Consider the following 7,687-nt stretch of genomic DNA (forward strand, 5'->3'; position numbering starts at 1 on the left):
CATATAGTCATATTTGTTAATCCCTGTGTGTCAATAATTCATCCTCATTTCTGAGATGACTGTCCTTTTTGAGAATGTTTTCAGGTTTTCTCAAATATCCTTTCATAGCTTCTTGTGTTTAAACCATTTCTTCTGAGTTTTTGCAATTCTGCTGATGGATTTTTCCATTTTGAATGCCTCATTTTTTTCCCTTTGTTTTATTTTTGTTTCAATGTTCTTACACTTTGTGGCAGCATTTCTCTTGTGTACATTTATTTGCAAAACAATTTTGAACTTTATTATCTACTGTTTTCTTATTGTATATCTGGGGAATTTGCACATTAGTTTTGGCTTGTTGTTTTTTATTTTTAAAGATGTTAAATATGTCTAGTATTTTAGCCAGAAGGGGCATTTATGGACTGAGATGCAGCAGGGGACTGAAGTGCCTTCTCTGATTTCTCAGCTCAAGGTTTCCTCCTTTTGTTGTAACAAAAAAACTGGACATTGTTTTATTTTATGGTACCTTTTTGTGGCCAGCCTTTCTCAGGTTCTTCATTCCTTTCAGTGATTAAAAGCCTACTTTATAATCACTGACTGCTGCTTTCAAAGAACATCTCCAATTTCCAGATTGCTTCCCTTTTTCTACCCAAGAATGGATGCCTCCCTAAACTATCAGTTCCAGTCTATGCTCTTTGAAGCCTGTTTCATTCAGCTCCTCCATGTGAGTCCTCTGAACTACTCACTTTTGCCTTCAGCAGTTACCTTAAGCTGGGACTCCTTCCTTCACACAGTAGGGTCCTACATGTACTGATATTATCTGGCCTCTGCCACTGCCAGCATGCCTCTGTCACTGCCAGCCTGACTCTGTACTTAACAATTTTCTGTGCAAATTTTTCTGGGTTCTATGCAATACTAGGGGTTCTGGCCACAACTCTGCCCATCTTATGTTTTTTCTAATTACATTCAAATTGAAGTTTATAGTCATCTCAATCTCCCAGTTATACTGTGGAAGTAAGGTACAGGAGTTTTAATATTAGTCCTTTTACTAAATGTGGATTTCAGTAGGAGGTTTCAGGTAATTCCAATGTAGGTGGCTACCACAATCCTAGGGAGCCTAAAACTCCTAGATTTCTTCAGCTTCATTTAAATGATAAAATTCAAAATATTTAGAAGGAAATACAGGTGATTCTCTGCATGGATTTAGGATATAGAAGGTTCTTCTCTAACAAGACATCCTTTAGATCATTCTATTAATAGTCTTCTCAGGCTGCCATAACCATAGGCCAGTTGGTTTAAATGACAAAAATTAATTTTTTCTGAATTCTGGAGGCTGTAGGTCTGAGATTAGGGATCATCATGGTGAGATTCTGGTGAGGGTTCTCTTTCTAGTTTGTAAATAGATGCCTTCTCACTGTGGCCTCTCATGACAGAGAACATGAAAGAGAGAAAAACTCTGATGCCTCTTTCTACAGAGGCACTAATCTCGTCATGAGGGCCCCACCCTGTGACCCCATGTAAACCTAATTATCTCCCAAAGGCCCCCTCTCCAAATGTCACATTGGAGATTGGAAACTCAACAAATGAATTTGAGGCTGGGTGAGACACAAGCCACTCCATAGCAAAGTGGAAGTCATATAGGGTGAGACTGAAAAATTCAGTCACCTTAAACTTTTGCTTATTGAAGTCATCATAATCAGACTAAATAGAAGATAAAAAATTGGAAGAAAATATGTCTAGCACATATAAGTAACAAAAGATTGGTATTCACAATACATGAAGAATATCAAGGAATCAGTGGGGAAATAGCAAAAAATCTGACAGAAAAATGAGCAAAGATATAAATAAGTATTTCATAAACAAAATCCCTTGGTCAATGAACATATGAAAGATTCTAGAGTTCATTTTATGTAATCCATGTAAATTCATCCATGTGATCAAGGAAATACTAAGTAAAACTGCAATGAATATAAATATATACCTACAAAAAACAGCAAAAATATTTCATAAATCAGGCAATGTGCCATGAAAAGAAATGAGTTGTCAAGTCTCAGAAAGACACAGATGTCTCAGAAGTCAGGATAGTCATCATATCTTGGAGGTAAGGGTGAACAGCAACAGTATTAAGATACAAGAATATAGTTTCTAGGATAATATTCTATTTTCCAAGCTATGTGTTGATTATACAGCTGTAAGCAGTAATTTACTTTTTAAAAATTTATTGAGTAGTAAAATATGAATGGAGAAGGGCATGGCAACCCACTCCAGTATTCTTGCCTGGAGAATCCCATGGACAAAGGAGCTTGAAGAGCTGTATAGTCCATGGGGTTGCAAAGAGTCAGACATGACTGAGCAACTAAGCACACAAAATATAAATTATGCATTTTATATGTATGTTGTACAATTAAAAATGTTGAAAATTTTTAAGTTAATTTTTAAGAAAGAAATAAAGTAGAAATCTTCAAATCCCCAGGGTTGGAAGGGGGACAAAACCACATAAATCCAACAAGAAATAATAGAGTAGAGTAAAAAAAGACAATCAGGTAAAAGTAAATATAAAAAAATATGACATTAATGATTTTAGGCAAGCCAGTTATCACATGTTAAGCTGGGGAAATATATTCTTATATGATTTGTAAGAGATTTAATTAAAACAATATGACAAAGATTTTTAATGGGTATACAACAAAAATGCTAAGATAAAGCAAGGAAGAGTTTTATGACCCTTTATGTTTCAACAAAACAGAATTCAATTCATTGTATGTTTTACAAAACAGAATTCAATTCAGAACAAAATATAAACAGTTATGTTTTAACAAAACAGAATTTAATTTAAAATGTAAACAAAAACGAGAGAGCAATTGTACATTGGTGGATAAGTAGAGTCTACTAAAATAGTAATGATATTTCATTGTATGGGACAGCTCTTTTTTTTTTTCTTTTTTTGGTGAGAACATAAAAGTTTTGCTCTCTTTGGACCAACTTGTTGAGGTTCAAAAGTGCCCAGCTGATAAAACATTTCTCCTCTTTACATGTTCTGAACCAGTTCAGAAATAGAAAAGGAGTCAGACAAATGAGACTAAATTGGCAAAGCTGATACTGGGGGAAATGAATTTTTCCTGTGGACACACAGGCGAGTGAATCCTGCTAGAAGACACTCATACCAAATCAATCACTAGCATCAGTAAACACCCTAGGCCTCTCCTGCAAGGGAGGGTCCTTCACCGCCAAGTTCATCATGTATCCGTGAGCAACTGAGCACATACCATTTCTGCAGAATGTGCAGTAATGAGAAAAGGGAAGAAGAAACAGAACTGTGCATGTCCAGTGGATCCCAACCAACAGTTACTGAAGTTGCTCCCCCAGAAGGGAATGAGTAAGAGAAGTAGAAGGTCAGTGGTGATTTGGTAATGACTGGACCTCCACTTGGCAGAGCCTGCTAATTGTCACAAATATCCACACTCCTCTTCTTTAATAATACTTTTTAAAAAATCATAGTTTTTACTGGGTAGATGGATATTCAAGTAGACACTACATTTCCAAAATCTTCCCTGCAAGTTGATGGGAACATATAACCACGTTCTGGCCAATGGAATAAAAATAAAAGAGATTATTATCACGTACTGATCAAGCCTTTCAGTGTTTGTGTACTCCACTGGCTGGGAGAGGATGAAAACTTTAGACTCAGAGTTGCAGTAGTCCTGAGGTAAGCAGCTCAGCTGTCTTCAGCTCTGCCTCCCTCGAGTCACAGGTATAAGCCACTGTATTTCAGGCTGTCTTAGTTACAGCTACTCATCTGCTACCCTAAGTAACACATAATAAGTACTGAAAGTATAGCGATGTCAACATGTAAACTGAAGAATATGAGATTAACTATTAACCTAATGATAATAGATAGTGTTGGCAAGATATTCAATGATGGAGAGGTGATGATAATTATTGTGCTATGATAAACTATCATTGTCTATAGATTGAAAGGTGGACTATATGCTCACAGAGTTCTATAATTTTAGCAGAATGTATCAGTGTGCATTGGACGCTGCTTAATACTTTCAACAAATTTCTACTCAGGCTCATTAGAAGAGGTAACTCTGGGGAAAAAATCAAACAAACAAGCACATCTGGAGGCAACATCTCAGGCGTCAGAGCCTCAGGTTAACTCAGGAGGGGACAAGCTGGGGGGAGCGGGTGGGAGGACTCTGTGCTTGCCTCCTCCCAAGGACATAGAAGGACAGACCTATACCAGAACATACAGTGACACATGTGGCAACTATGTCTGAGAATGAAAGAACAACAGAAAAGATTGTCCACACCCAAAAAGAAAAAGAAAAAAAAAAACACACTGAGACCAGTAGGAGGGCTGGAGATGCAGTCTGACCAGTCCCCACTTTACTGCCCACAATATCAAATAAACTAGAATGGAGGGATTAAAAAAAAAAAAAAAAGAGGAAAAAGGATCCGCTCACAAAGGCAACGGGATGAGGACAGGAGTCTAGCAACAGTGCCTTGAAAGCTGGAGAGCCGTGGAGAGTGGCAACAGGCAGAGCATTCCTAAGTAAACTGAATCTTCAATGAGCAATGTGAGAATTGAAGCACCTCGCTGTTGTTGCTGCAAACCCTCCCAGAAGGCTTTAAAAAATAGCTAAAGGAAGCTCAGGAGCTGAGGCTGAAGATGCAGCAAAAATGAAGGGTTGTTTTAAAGTCAGTTTAGGAAACAACAGTTAGACTGGACAGCCTCTTCCTTTGCTCCAGGTGGTGGCCAACTACTTCCCTCCCCAGTAAACACCCTGGCTTCTCCCTGCCTCCCAGCTTTTCCTCTCCCATCAGGTCCTCCAGTAAAGACTGCAGGAGAGTGTGGTAGAAGGCCTGCAGACCAAGAAACAGTCGGTATTGTTGAGGAAGTGGAAGGGTTGTGTGTATTTACACCGGGAGTGCTGAAAACCACAAACTGCTTTTTACACAAAATCTTAGTCTCATAATGCTGCTACATCTTCTGGTTTATTTTTATTTGAATGTATTTAATAAATATATATGTGGACAGAAGTATATTTGCTTTTGACCCAAATTGAGACTTCTTTCCCATTCACACGCTGTCTTAATTATTTTTTAAAAAATAAATAATTCATCATACTAAACTTATATGTGACGTATTTTATACATGTTTTTAATGATGGCTTGATGTTATTTTTGTTGCCAGTTTTTTTTGTACACAAATATGTACCTTTTGCCTCTATGTTCTATGAGGTGTGTATTTCATTTCCATTCTTTATTAACCTTAAGGGTATGAAAGGATGCATTAAATTTATATTGCAGTATACAATCAGAGTCAAGAGTAAACCAGCATGATTTCTGTATTGCCTCCTTCCTTCTAATGTGCTAAATTTCTGTCTGAACATATGAGCCCAAACAGTTTCCACTAACCTCCTCTTGATGTGCATTAGACTAAACTAGCATTTCAAATCCAGGTAACCATTATATCATGTCTTATTTTTATTTTGAGAATAATTTTGTCCCCTTCACGTTTTAAAAAGATTCATAACAATCTGAGTTTTGGTTTTTATATATTTAGTTTATCATTCAGAGTTCAACAACAACAAAGAAAAGTAGAAACCACTTTGCCCTAAGACACAAAGAAAGCATCTTAGGATGACCATCTCCAGGTCCATCTGTGTTGCTGAAAATGGCATTATTTCACTTTTTTTAAGGTAGTTTTCATTGTTTAAAAGTAATAGGCCATTGCATATATGTATCACATCTTCTTTATCCATTCCTCTGTCAATGGACAATACCATTAAGTGAAATGTCAGACAGAGAATGGCAAATATCATATGATATTGCTTATATGTGAAAACTAAAAAAAAAAAAAATGTACAAATAAACTTATTTACAAAATAGAAAACAAAAAGACTATGTCTTAAGAGAATTGGCTGCACAGATTAAGGGCGGGTTGAGAAATCAAGTAAAATACCATGAAGCAATCCAGAGATCTGCAAAAGCAAGGGGCCACTGCTGTCCCTAGGCCAGAGGAACAAAAAGAAGAGGCAGTGATACCAGCCTAAGTCACCTGCAGTAACAATGGTAGGCCTGTCCAGAGAGGGCTGGAGCCGCCAAGGAAATGTAGCACCTGCTAGCTGTACTGCAGAGGAGCCTACTTTCCTTCATTCATTTAATCTTCCACTAGCACCTATTATTGAGCTTTCCTCGTGGCTCAGACAGTAAAGAAAGTGAAAGTGAAGTCGCTCAGTCGTGTCCGACTCTTTGTGACCCCATGGAATGCAGCCTACCAGGTTCCTTCCTCCATGGGATTCTCCAGGCAAGAGTACTGGAGTGGGTTGCCATTTCCTTCTCCAGGGGTTCTTCCCAACCCAGGGACTGAACCCAGGTCTCCTGCATTCCAGGCAGACGCTTTAACCTCTGAGCCACCTGTGTAACTTAAAGAAATCTACCTGCAATGCGGGAGACCTGGATTCAATCCCTGAGTTGGGAAGATTCCCTGGAGAAGGGCATGGCAATCCACTCTGGTATTCTTGCCTGGAGAATCCCCGTGGACAGAGGAGCCTGGCAGGCTAAAGTCACAGGATCACAAAGAGTCAGACACGACTGAGCAACTATGCCCAGCATAGCATGGGACCTATTACTGGCTAAATCTCAGGCATAAACCCACCAACAAGGGGGTATTGACAAGAGTTAGACCCGTGATATATGGGAGAGTAAAGAGAGGGCAAGGACTGGACTGAAGGGCTGTGAGGAACAAGGCGTTCACTGCCCACATCCTCCTATTACTCAGCATCTACTCTCATCATCCATACAAGTTCAAGTACAAGTGGCTTCAGTCATGTCTGACTCTTTGTGACCTCATGGACTGTAGCCCACCAAGCTCCTTTGTCCATGGGATTCTCCAGGCAAGAATACTGGGGTGGGTTGCCATGCCCTTTCCCAGGGGATCTTCCTGACCCAGGGATCGAACCCATCTCTCCTGTGTATCCTGATTGGCAGAAGGTTCTTTACCACTAGCACCACCTGGGGAGGCCTACTCTCGTCATCTAGTCATATTCAACAACTACATGTTTCTACCTAATATCAATGCTTACCCATTGTATAAATATAGATAATATCACCCTCTTCTCCCTAAAAAAGGGAAGCACTAAGAACTGTTCATCCCTGAATCAAATTCAAGTTTAGGATCTCCAAGATAACCAGCTCTTAACCACTCAGATCTACATAGGGGCCTTATAGATGACAATTTAAATAAACTTAAGTGCTAACATCATATCTCATACAAAATAATAGTGGTCAGAGAAGGGAAGACAGTCGTTGAGTAAACTATATCCTAAGGTTACATACACAGTTGCTATAATTCTAGAGTTTGTACCTGGTTTCAAGGCTATAATCTTAAATTTTTCCTTCTTTTTCTTATTTTGCTTCTTATTTTCCATCCTTTTCTTGCCCCCAATAGTGCCTCTGATGGTTGGTAATTTTAACAGTGGATAAGTCTTAATTCCTGATGTGTCTGAGTCCTTAGTGTTGCCACCTTTACTGGGCTGTTCTATGCTTCCACTGACTATCAGACATGGACAGTCATGTCCGACTCTTTGCGACCCCGTGGACTGTAGCTCGCCAGGTTCCTCTGTTCATGGGATTCTCCAGGCAAGAATACTGGAGTGGGTTACCATTTCCTTCTCCAGGGGATCTTCCTGACCCAAGGATTGAA

Source organism: Budorcas taxicolor, chromosome 6 (genome assembly GCF_023091745.1).
Source record: "Budorcas taxicolor isolate Tak-1 chromosome 6, Takin1.1, whole genome shotgun sequence".
NCBI classification, from domain to species: domain Eukaryota; kingdom Metazoa; phylum Chordata; class Mammalia; order Artiodactyla; family Bovidae; genus Budorcas; species Budorcas taxicolor.